Consider the following 13,331-nt stretch of genomic DNA (forward strand, 5'->3'; position numbering starts at 1 on the left):
AACTGAACCTAGTAGCATACTGAACACACTATACGTAATGATCAAGTGGGATTTTTCTTTTTTTTAAAGGTTTTATTTATTTGACAGAGAGAGATCACAAGTAGGCAGAGAGGCAGGCAGAGAGAGAGGGAAGCAGGCCCCCCGCTGAGCAGAGAGCCCAACGTGGGACTCGATTTATCCCAGAAATGCAACATAGGAAAATCAATCAATTCAAAACCCTACATTAATAAAACAAAGAAAGAAAAAACACCCCATGAACACCTCAAATGGTGGAGAAAAAACATTTGACAAAACCCAATACCCTTTCATCATAAAAACACTCAACAGACTAGGAATAGAATGGACATTCTCAAAATGGCGATGGGTATTTATGAAAAACCCTACAGCTAACATAATACTACTCCATGATGAAAAACTGAAATCTTTCCAGCTAATATCAGGAACAAGTCAAGGATGCCTACTTTTGCCATGTTTATTAAAAATTTTATGCTCTATCCAGAATAGTTAAGAAAAATAAAAGGAAGAAAAGACATCCAAATATAAAGAAATAAAACTATCCATAATATTTCACGTATAACAATACTACAACATCCTTATAAGAACTATTAGAGCTAATAAATGAATTCAGCAAGTTTCAAGACACTGGATCACACAAAAATCAGTTGTATTTCTATGTATTGGTTATGAACAATCTAAAGGGAAGTTAAAAAAAGAAAGCAGTTGCATTTTTTATAATAGCATTTAAAAGAATAAAACAGTTCTGAATAAACTTAACTGAAAAGACACAAGACTTGTGAACTGAAAACCACAAAATATTGTTAAAAGAAATTTGAGAAGACCTAAGTAAATTGAAACTCATCTGTGTCAATGGGTTAGAAGGCTTAATACTGATGGGGTCCCTGGGTGGCTCAGTCGGTTGAGCCTCTGATTCTTGATTTTGGCTCAGGTCATGATCTCAGAGATGGGGGATCAAGCCCCAAGTCCGGCTCTTGCTCAGTCAGGAGTCTGCTTGAGATTCTCTCTCTCTACTTCTCTCTTCCTTTCTCTCTCTCTCTCTCTCTCTCTCAAATAAATAAATACATCTTAGAAAAAAAAAAAACCTGAATACTGTTAAAATAGCAGTACTCCCCAAAGCAATTTACAGATCCAGTGCAATTCCTATCAAAATTCCAAGAACCTTTCTTTGCAGCAATGGAGAAAGCCAATCCTAAAGTTCACATGGCTTTGTAGAGCACTCTAAACAGTCAAAACAATATTGAAAAAGAAAGGCAAAGTCGCAGTATTTATATTTCCCAATTTCAAAACTACAAAGCTACAGTAATCAAAATAATGTGGTATTGGCTTAAGGATACTCTATAAATAAAGGTATACATGAGATCATATTCATATAGATCATGGAATAGAATTGAGACTTAATAAATTATCTATACATCTATTTTTCTTTCTTTTTTTAAAGATTTTATTTATTTATTTGACAGAGAGATCACAAGTAGGCAGACAGATAGGTAGAGAGAGAGGGGGAAGCAGGCTCCCTGCTGAGCAGGAAGCCTGATGTGGGGCTCGATCCCAGGACCCTGAGATCATGACCTGAGCCAAAGGCAGAGACTTAACCCACTGAGCCACCCAAGTGCCCCTACATCCATTTTTCAACAAGTCTATCAAGGTCATTTAATGGGAAAAGAATAGTCTTCTCAACAAATTTGCTGAGACAACTGGATATTCAAGTATAAAAGAAGAATGTTGGAACTTTATCTCACCCCAAATACAAGAATTAATGCAAAATGATCTGAAGGCCTAAATATAAGAGTGTTTAAAACTATGAAATTCCTAGAAGGAAGGAAAGGAGTAAATCTTTATAACCTTAGATTTGGCAATAATTTCTTATGTATGATATCAAAAGTATATTTGAGAAAAGAAAAAAATATGAATTGAACTTCATCAAAGTTAAAAACTTTTGTGCATCAAAGAACACAGTCAACAAAAAGGAAAAGGCACAGAATCAAAGAAAATATTTGTAAATCATATATTCAACAACTAAAAGACAAATAACCCATTCAAAAAATGCAAAAAATTGGAATAGACATTTCTTTGGAGAAGATGTACAAATGGCTACTGAGTGTATGAAAAGATGTTCAACATCAATAGTCATCAGAGAAATGCAAATTAAAACTCCAATGAGATACAAATTCACAAACACCAGGATGGCTATAACAACAAAGAAAGGGAAGTAACAAGTGTTGACAAGGGTGTAGAGAAATTGAAACCCTCATACACGGCTGCTTGGGACATACACTGATGCAGCTGTCCCTCGATCAGTTCAACATTACACTATGACCCAGCAATTCTACTCCTGGGGGCGGGGAACCAAAAAATTTGAAAACAGGTTTTCAAACAAAAACTTGTACACAAATGTGCATAACAACACTATCTGCAAAAGATCGAGTTGGAAACAACTGAAATGCTCAGGAGCTAATGAATGAATAAGCAAAATGGGATATGCAATAAAATATTATTCAGCCATAAAAAGGAATGAAGTACTTGATAAATGTCCCAACAGGATGAACACAGAAAACATGCTGAGTGAAGAAGCCAGACAGAAAAGGCAACATATTGTATGAGCCCATTCAAATAAAGTATCTAGAATAGACAAACCCATAGAGACAGAAAACAGATTAGTGATTGCCTGGGGCTTGTGGGGTGGGGTGGTAGTGGGTCATGGCAGTGGTTGCTTAAAGGGTGATGGGAGTGCTTGGGAACTAAGTGGTGGTGATGGGTGTCTAACACTGTGAGCACTGAATGCTTAGTTTACTCAGTTAAGTAATTAAAATGGAGAATGTTAAGTTACTTTAAGCACAATAAAAACCATTATTATTCAAATGGTAATTTATAGGCATTGTCTACACTTCACTGGGTGTCATGTTTTTCTGAAAGTGAATATCAAAATGCACAGATAACAGCTTGCCTGAAATGAATGTTATTTCTGTTGTTTTACCAATATTCAATGGCAAACCCTTGGAAGCCAGAGTCAGTGTACTAATACGGTATTTTTCACAGTGTTGCTTTCAATGTCCTTAAAGTAAAATGCTTCATGGGGAGGAAAGAGGTCCCCAGGTGCATCAAAGCCCCAAAGTCCCAAGATATACGACAAGCAGCATGACCACTGTAATAAATTCTGGAACACCTACCCTGAACTGAGCACATTTATCATTTCTAATCTTTACAACAGTTCCACAAAGTGAGTATAACGGAGTACCCATGCCCCGGTTGGCACGGGGGGAATGACAACTGGCCCACTGATGCCAAGGGTGCATTAAAATGAAAATATTCTAGATGATGATCCAAATATATCTTTGAACATTTTATTTTAACTGAAAACATATAAACATACATTTATTCATTAGTCTTTTCATAAGGAGCTAAGAACTTACTTTGCCCATTGGCTCATCATTTCTTTTTGTACAGCTCACTTATAACATGTGACCCAGTCTCCCAATTTCCAATTTGGGTTTCTTCCAAGAGAAGGGAGAATTTCGAAACACTTGTGAAATCATTAGAGCTCAGATTCCTGCTATATTGTTACATCCCACCAACCCAGTCAATGATGTAGAATTGTCTTATTTCCACCTTACTCAGCAGGAACATTTTTCATTCCCTATTCGTACTGTCTTCCCAACACATTCAATGTCAATTTCATGGAAACAACAATTTTCTTTCGAAATTTTTTAAATAATTATTTTGTTTATTAATTTTTCTCTTCTCTATCATTTTGTTTTTAAAAAATTTTATTTATTTATTTGAGAGAGAGAGAGACAGAGAGAGAAATGGAGATAATGAGAGAGACCACAAGCAGGAGGAAGAGGGAGAGGCAGACTCCCCACAGAGCAGGGAGCCCAATGTGGGAATCGATCCCATAACACCAACAGAAGGCAGATGCTTACCAACTGAGCCGCCCAGGTGTCCCTCTTTTCTCTCATTTTAAAAATCAGCTTTGAAGTTATTTATATAATGACAATAAAAAGAAAAGCAAGCATAAATAAGCATGGGAATTAAAACAGCTTAATAGGTATACAAGTCAGGGGTAGAAGCAGAAGTGTTGAGTATACTCCAGAGCAAGCTAAAGTCAGACTTCTTAAACTTGAACATGCACAGGAACTACCTAGAGAGGGAAATCTTATTGAAATGCAGATTCTAATTTAGGAAGTCTGCAATGGGGCTTGGGATTGTGCCTTTCTTTCTTTCTTTTCCTTCCTTCCTTCCTTCTAAGATTTTATTTATTTATTTGAGGAGGGAAAACACAGAGGGAGAGGAAGAAGAGCAGGCTCACTGCTGATCAGAGAGTCCAACTCAGGACTCCATCCTGGACCCTGAGATCATGACCTGAGCCAAAGGCAGACACTTAACCAACTGAGCCACCCAGGTGCCCCAACTGTGCAATTCTAATAAACTCCCAAGTGACACAGTGCCACTAGTTCATGGTCCATACTCTGAGAAACAAGGTGGTGAGGCTCTCCGTGGCATCAGCCAGGATATTTTCTGGAGGGAATGGGAGAGTCCATGAATGCAGATCACTGAGAAGTGCAGGTCTGCTCTAAAAGCTCAATTTCACCAGGTTCTGAATCTCATTCTGTAAATGCAGAGGCTGAACACAGAGAAGCTGAAGGACTTACCAGTGAAGGCAAGTGGACAGTGGGTGAGCAGGGACTCAAACAGGGGTGTGTTTAGCTCCAAAGCCCGTGCTCTTACGACTGGATGTCCTGCACAAAAACCCAGGGAAGGGCTGCAGGAAATGAAGACCGCTTTGCCTCACTTGCTCAGAAGAAACAGCAAAAAGGAGAAAACAGTTTCCAGGGAAAGATCGGTGACTTTCTGGATCTCATACAGATCATTAGAAGGGTCAGCTAAAGGTAAGAGACCTCACATTCTCTTCCTTAAATGTATGTACGTATTGTCACAAACATTTGGGGCTTGCAGAGTTCTCATGAGTTCCTAATTATTTTTATCACCACCATTTTCTCCAACACCCCGGTGCTCTTCAAGTGAATTGCAACCGGAAAGTGAACATATTGGCTCTCTGTTGTCTGGAAAAATGATCAGAAACTAGGCACAAGTGGACAATTGGGCATAACACAGTGATGTTAGTGCCTACATCATTCCTTAGAAGAAAGGTTCTTCCAGAAATAGAAAGTATTTTTTTTCCAATCAGGCTGCTCATTTGAATTCACATTCACTGCCTTATTATGCTGAAAATTGCACATGACTTCTTTGGATCTTTGGCTCAATAATCACTTTGATGTTTTATTTATTGATGCAAAAAGGAGACTTGCCTTTCAAGTTCGTTATCTCTCATTTCAATGGAATTTTTCAAAGTATTAAGAAACTAGCTGCAGAGTACTGTCTACCCAGTTTGGAACTGGCACAAGATTCTAAAGTGTTATTGGTGCCCCTGGGTGTTTCCTGCCATTTAGTTTCAAGCTAATAAGGAAATGCAGAGGTTGGCTAGAGTTTGCTATGAATATTGTAGGTAGACATTGGTGCTGGAACACACTCAAAGGAGTTTCTTCAGAGAATGCATTTTATTGTACAAGGGAATTTGTTTTTTTGGCTATTGAACTAATTTGTATTTAGAAATCAGAGCTATTTCTCATCTTTGACCAACTCCTTTGTGAAGTCCGAACTTCCATGTTTATGGAATCTGTGACATCATTCAGTTATTTCCAAGGCAAAAAAAAAAAAAAAAAAGTAATTAAAAAGTTTAGAAAAAGACAAGGAAGAAACAATATAAAATATAATATTGTTTTTGGAGGAAAGTCCTTTGCCCATTTTTGAAAATTGAGTTATTTCCTTTGTGTTTGGCTATTGAGTTGTATTTTATAAAATATATGTACTTTATATTTCTTAGATATTAACCCCTTATCAGATATATGATTTGTTATATTTTTTTCCCATTTCATAGCTTGCCTTTTCATTCTATTGATTTCTCTGTGCAGAAGTTTTTGGTTTGATACAGGCTCACTTGTTTATTTTTCCTTCTATTTTGGAGTTAAGAAATCATTGCCAAGACCAATGTCATGAGGATCTTCTTCTGTATTTTCCTAGGAAATTTGCAGTTTCAGGACTTTAAGCTTTTAATCCATTTTGGTTTGAATTTTGTGTATGGTGAAGGTTCCAATTTCACTCTTTGGGTGTGGATATCCAATTTTCCGATCACAATTTTTTAAAGAGACTCTTACCATGTAGTCTTAGTACCCTTAAGGGTACCTTAGTACACTTTTCAAAGATCAGTTGACTGAACTCAATAAATCTGAGTTTATTTCTGGGCTTTCTATCCTGTTCTATTGGTCTGTGTCTTTATGCCAATGCCACACTGTTTTAATTACTGTAACTTTGTAATATATTTTGAAATCAAGGCACATGATGCCTCCAGTTTTGTTCTTCTTTCTCAAGACAGCTTCAGCTCTTCAGAGTCCTTTGGGGTTTCATATAAATTTTAAGATTATTTTTTCTATTTCTACAAGAATGTCATTGAGATTTTGAAGGAATTACATTGACTCGATAGATCTCTCTGGGGAGTATGGACATTTTAACAATATTAATTTGTCCAATTCATGAACAGGGATGCTTTTCCATTTGTAAGTCTTCTTTAATTTCTTTCATCAATGTTTTGTAGTTTTCAGTGTACAAGTCTTTCACTTTCTTAAGTTCATTCCAATGTGAAAAGCAAGTTTTGGAATTGGAGAAAATATTTGCAGACTATATATCTGACAAAGGGTTAATATTTTAAAAATTATAATGAACTCTTATAACCCAAGAACAAAAAATAAATATCTTGATTATACAATAAATAATGAAAAGAATTATGCACAATGACTAAGTGAAAATTATTTCAGGTATGCAATTCTGGTTCAGTATTGAAAATCAAAAATCTAATCCATCACATCAATAGGGTAAAAAAGAAAAAACCACATGATGACATCAATAGACGCAGTAAAAGTGTTTGACAAAATCCAGCATCCATTCATGATAAAAACTCTCACTAAACTAAGAATAGAGGACTTCATTAAGTCTCCAACTTGATAAAGACTATTTACAAAAACCTGCAGCTAACATTATACCTAGGGTAAGAAACTGGAAGCTTTCACACAAAAATCAAGTACAATGCAAGCATATCCCCTCTTACCATCACTTTTCAAAATCATACTAGATGTTCTAGCTAATGCAAGAGGCAAGAAAAGGAAATAAAGTACATATGGATTGGGAAGGAAGAAATAAAATTGTTCATAGTTGACATGATCATCTACATAGAAAATCTAAAAGAATCAAAAACAACAACAACAAAAACCCTTCCAGGACTAATAGGTGATTATAGCAAGGTTGCAGGACACAAGGTTAATACACAAAAGTCAATCATTTTCCTATGTACTAGCAACAAATAAGTGGAATTTATAATTAAAAACACAATACCATTTACATTAGCATCCTAAAAAAACTAATATGTAGCTATAAACCAAAGAGAATATATTGTACAGGATCTCTGAGAGGAAAACTACATACCTTTGATGAAAGACATAAGGTAATTAAATAAATGAAGAAACACTCCCATTTTCATGGATAGGAAGATGCAGTATTTTCAAAATGTCAGTTCTCCCCAAACTGATCTTAGATTCAGTGCATTCCCAATCAAAATCTCAGCAAGTTCTATTGTGGATATTGACAAACGGGTTCTACCATTTATATAGAGAGGGATAAGACCCAGAATAACCAGCACAGTTTTGAAGAGGAACAAAGTTGGAGGGCTGACACTACTGAATATCAAGACTCACATTATTATAACTCAACTGATCTTTGACAAAGAACAAAGGCAATGCAATGGATCCAGAAATGGTACTGGAACAAGTGGACATCCACATGCAAAAAAATGAATGTAGGGGCGCCTGGGTGGCTCAGTGGGTTAAAGCCTCTGCCTTTGGCTCAGGTCATGATCCCAGGATCCTGGGATCGAGACCCTCATCAGGCTTTCTGCCCAGCTGGGAGCCTGCTTCCTCCTCTCTCTCTCTGCCTGCCTCTCTGCCTACTTGTGATATCTGTCAAATAAATAAATAAAATCTTTTTAAAAAATGAATTTAGACACAAACCTTTCACCCATTACAAAAATTAACTCAAAATGAACTGTGGACCTAAATGAAAAACATAAAACTTGTAGAAGGTATAACATAGGCAAAGACTTTTTAGATAGGACATCAAAGGCATGATCCATGAGAAAAATAATTGATAAGCTGGACTTCATTAAAATTAAAAACTTTGGCTTTGTGAAATACAACATCAAGAGAATGAGAAGACAAGCTGCAGACTGGAAGAAAATACTTACAAAATAAACATCTGATAAAGAACTTTAGCCAAAATATACAAAGAACTTTTAAAATCGAACAATAAGAAAACAAACAACTCAGTTTTTAAAAATGGACTTAACGCCCTTAACAGAAACCTCATCAAAGAAGATATATGGATGGGGAAGGAAAATAAGCACTTGAAAAGATGCTCCATACCATATATCATTACGGGAATGCAGATTAAAATGAGATACCATTACACACCTATTAGAATGGACCACACCAAATGCTGGTAAGAAGGTAGAGCAGCAGGAACTCTCATTCACTGCTGATGGGAATGCAAACTGGTACAGCCACTTGCAAGAGAGTTTACTGGTTTCTTATAAAATTATATATACCCTTACTGTATGCTCCAGCAAGAGCACTCTTTGGTATAGCCAAAGGAGTTGAAAACTCATGTCTACACAGAAACCTGCACATGGATGTTCATAATAATTTTATTCACAATTACCCAAACTTAGAAGGAACAAAATGTCTTTCAGTGTGTGAATTGATAAAGTGTGCTACATCCAAAAAATATTATTCAGTGCTAGACACAAATGATTGATCAAGCCATGAGAAGAACACAAAGGAAGCTTACATGCCTATCACTAAGTGAAAGAAACCAATCTGAAAATACTACATACTGTATGATTCCAACTACATGGTATTTTGGAAAATGTAAAACTATGGAGACAGTAAAATGATCAGTAGTTGCTAGGGGCTTGGGGGGGGATAGAATGGGGGAGGGATGAATAGGCAGAACATAGAGGATTTTTAGGGCAATGAAAATTCTCTGTGTGACACCATAATGATGTGTACATCATTATGTATGTTTGGCCAAACCCATAGAATGTACAACACCAAGAGTGAACTGTAAGGTAAACTCTGGACTTTGGATGATAACAACATATCAATGTAGGTTCATCAGTCCTAACAAATGTACCGCTCTGGTGTCCAGATGTGGGTAATGGGGGATGGGAGGGAGGGCTGTGCATGTGTGGGGGCAGGAGGTATATGGGAAATCTCTGTACCTACCCCAAAATTCTGCTGTGAACTTTAAGCTGCTCCAAAAACTTCGTAGTCTGAATTTTAAAAATGGGAAAAGGACTTAAATAAACATTTCTCCAAAGAGATATACAAATAGCCAATAAACATACTAAAATTGTCAGGGAAATGCAAACAAAACCACAATGAAATATCGCATTCTACATGCTTAGATGGTCACTATGAAACCACCCCCCTGCCCACTACCACCACCACAAACCACTAACAAGTGTTGGAAAAGAGGTGGAGAAATTGGAACCCTTGTATACTGTGGATGAGAAGGTAAAATGGTGTGACCCCTGTGGGAAATAAAATGGTGGTTCCTCAGTTAATTAAAAATAGAATTACCATCTGCTCCAGAAATTCCACTTCTGGGTATTTATTCAAAGGAAATGAAATCATTATCTCAAAAAGCCACCCACACCATGTTCACTGTGGCATTATTTCTAATAACCAAGAAGTAGAAACAACCTAAATGTCCATCGACAGACAAATGGGTAAGCAAAAGATAGTATATGCACACCATGAAATATTACTTGGCGTTCAAAAAGAAGGAAATCCTACAAATATGATAGCGTGAATGAGCTAGAAGTACATTCTGCTAAGTGCAATCAGCCACTCAGAAAGACAAATGCTATAGGATTGCATTTACAAAAGGCATCCTCCGAAAAAAAATGAGGCAAACTCATTATTTCTGTGTTCCCTCTAAAATGATCCGATGAGCCACAGAGAGAGAAAAACAGCTGGTCACCAGAAAGGGGAAAGGACTATTATTTATGAAGGAATGTACCAAAAATTAAGGACAAACAACAAGGGCGAGTGTGGTACTCCAAGAGGAGCCATGAAAGGTATGGGCGGAAGGGCTTCCAAAGAGAGCAGAGAGGGCAGCTCTTTGGAGAGGACCATCAGATAGGAACTGTGGCTCTGGAAGCTGACCCTACAGGGACCCAGCAAGTAGATAACCAGAGGATAACTCCCCCACCCCTCTCCTCCTGTTTTGGCTGGGACTGCCCGCCTATGCCCCTCTTGGCTGATTTCAGTCAGATGGCAGAGATAAGGGGAGCCCATGGCTGCTATCTGTGTGGGGACCCAGGTCAGGAAGGGTGGAGGATTTGGACCTGGAGAGCCCAGTGGACAATATCCTGCCCTGCTTACCATACGTGCTTCTCCTAGATTTTCCTTGGGGCCTCTTTTGCTGAACGTGACTTTTGAGTCCTTCATCCTCAAGATGTGGACAAGCCTGTCTGTCTGAAATGACCAGCTTATGGCCTGGAGGATACCACCGCCCCACCATGGACGGGAGCCATGGCTGAATGTTTGACTTGAGTACAAAGACTAAAGGAAAGTATGAGGAGCTCAAGGGAGTGATTGCCTGGGCAGTGTTTATTTAATAAACACAGGCAGACGTGGCTTGACCAGGATGGTGTGCTAAGCCAAGGCCAAGATGAAAGCTGGCCTGCTCCAAGAATTCGCTAGAACCTACTTTGGCCCCAGAGAGCACAGACACTGGTACATGTACTTCCACCTGGAGGATCCCTTACACTGCACACCAGGTTTCTTCTCAGGAGTTTCAGTGAGTGCATTAAATCTCTCTCTGGCTTGACCCAAGCTGCTCAAATACCTGTCCCTTGAGCTTGAAATATCAAGTGTGTGCTCGTGGATGCAGAAGCCCATCCCTAAGTCACCTTCACTCACTGGTCTGGAGACCTTGGACCAGGAAAGATCTGGCTGAGGAACTGAGGGTCACTGAAGCCTGACGATGTTTGGAGGTTGAAAATGCCCACTTGTTGCAAAGAGGGCACGCGTTGTTCCGTCCTGATGGTTCCCGAAGGCTTCTGAGAGGAGGGAGGCTCCCTGGGCTTCCCTAAGCCTGATCAGGGGGTAATAATTATATAAGGAGCTCGCAAAGTTAAAAGCAGAGGCTGACGCTACCCTAGTTTCTACTCTCTCTCCCCTGAAATCAGGGAATGACATATGCTTCACCAACTTTGCTATGTCTCCCGGGTTCTGGAAGGGTGGGTGATAAAGTCCCTAAAGAAAAGCTGGCTTGTTTGTGGGGAGTTAGGACGAGCATTCTGCAAACTCTAACCGGATTTCCCCACAAGAATTTTAAATGGTAAAGTATTAGGGTGTAGTGAAGATGAAACAAGATAATGGATGTAAAGAACAGGTTACAACGCCTCAGACACTGTGCATTCGAGAAACGGCTGCTGTGCTTGAGAAGGTCAGGCTGAAATTCTGGAGCGTGAAAAGAATGGCTCCCACAACAACTCTTTGATTCCCTAATCCTGACCTCAGGGAGTGTCACCTTTATCATCTAGAACCAGAAATTAGTGATGCCTTTTTGGTCTTCTCTAGAGCCGGTTGAGGTTTCCAAGGAATCCAATGCTCTAATGGCTAGCCTTACTTTAACAAACACTTCAACAACGGGTCAGATTTAATCTGGAACATGTAGTTAGTGGGAAAGGAGAATTGAGTTGTAGATTGGCGAAACATACATATAATTAAAAAACAGATCTTCACATTGACAAAGGGTGGAAGAAGCGTTGAAAATGGACACAAGTGTCCACTGGAACTGGATACCGATTGCTTCTCTTCCTATGTAAGTGGCAACAAACCCTATAACAAATGCTGTCTTTCTAATGGGCCATAGTACTCATACTGTTGTGCTCTCCATCTGATACCAGGAAGACAATTCATTTCGAAAGCTTAATGGATGCAAAGGGCTTTGAAGGCAAAGCGGTCTTATATGTTACTAAGGTGTCTTTTGTTTTCAGGGATAGCAAGGCTGCCAGTGGAAGGGAGCTCTCTTCTTGCCTATGTGAGTTTCCCCTGCCAAGCTACTGGCTTCTAATACAACGCACAATACTCTCTTCTGCTTCGAGATGACACACTCTTTTTAGGAACTTTTTTCTTTTAATGCTCCACTTAGGTGCTATGAGGCTGATTCACTCGTCTCTTTCACGTAAGGGATGCTGGGACTCTGATATACTATAGCTCCACTTACCAAATAAGTTGGAGGATAAAACTGCAACATGCAACATGTACTTCGATTTTTCAATCTATGGGAGGTCTCAGTTTCAGTGAGATAACTCAGTGTTTCTACCTGATTCCAGGGCAGACATATTACCCTGGGCCCAGTGTGTGAGAACATGGACTGTGTTATTTAGGGAATGGGAAGACATTCTGCAAATGAGTTTCTTAACACACAGTGTTCCTCCCTTGCTTATTATAACCTGATTTTCTGAAGGTCATGTCCTCCCGATTGTCCTACATATGCTTCCTCATCTGCTGCAGAAAAAGCTCAGACCTCAAAAGCTTAAAGTCTTCAGGAAGTACAATCCTGAACCTGCCGAGGATCTCTCTCAGCCTTTCCTGTCACTTGAGAGGGAGAGACTTCATGCGGATTAAAGAGGCTGGAACAGTCCTCGAGTAGTGGACAAAGCTGCCAGTGGCCCTCCAGCTCAGGAGGACAAAGATGCAGCTGGTGGTTGAAGAAGCTTGGAGGTCTGGGTTCGCAAAGTGTTGCTATCTGCACTCACAAAGCCTCTGGCTTCCAGATTCTAACATAATAGCTCTACGAGATGGATTAAGTGACGGGGGCATGGAATCGCTCGGGTGGTGTTCCAGAGGGCATAGGGGTAGGAGGTGGTTGTACAGCGATGTCAGAAACCAAGAGACCCAAATGAATTCATGGACACCACGAGAGGCCACTGGTTAGATCCCGCAACCTGCTGTCCAGTGTGAAGTCTGGGTTTGGCCAGTGTGTTAGGTCTCCCCTGGAGCAGTTGTGATTGTGTCAAGTGTCTGTGTCATCAGGTCTCATTCAATGGAGAAGTGGGAGGGCATCACCTCCCCAGTATTTCCTCGTGATAGCGTTACTTCTACCTACTGAAACCCCAGGGAAAATGGGGTCAT

This window comes from Mustela nigripes, chromosome 8 (genome assembly GCF_022355385.1).
Source record: "Mustela nigripes isolate SB6536 chromosome 8, MUSNIG.SB6536, whole genome shotgun sequence".
NCBI classification, from domain to species: Eukaryota; Metazoa; Chordata; class Mammalia; order Carnivora; family Mustelidae; genus Mustela; species Mustela nigripes.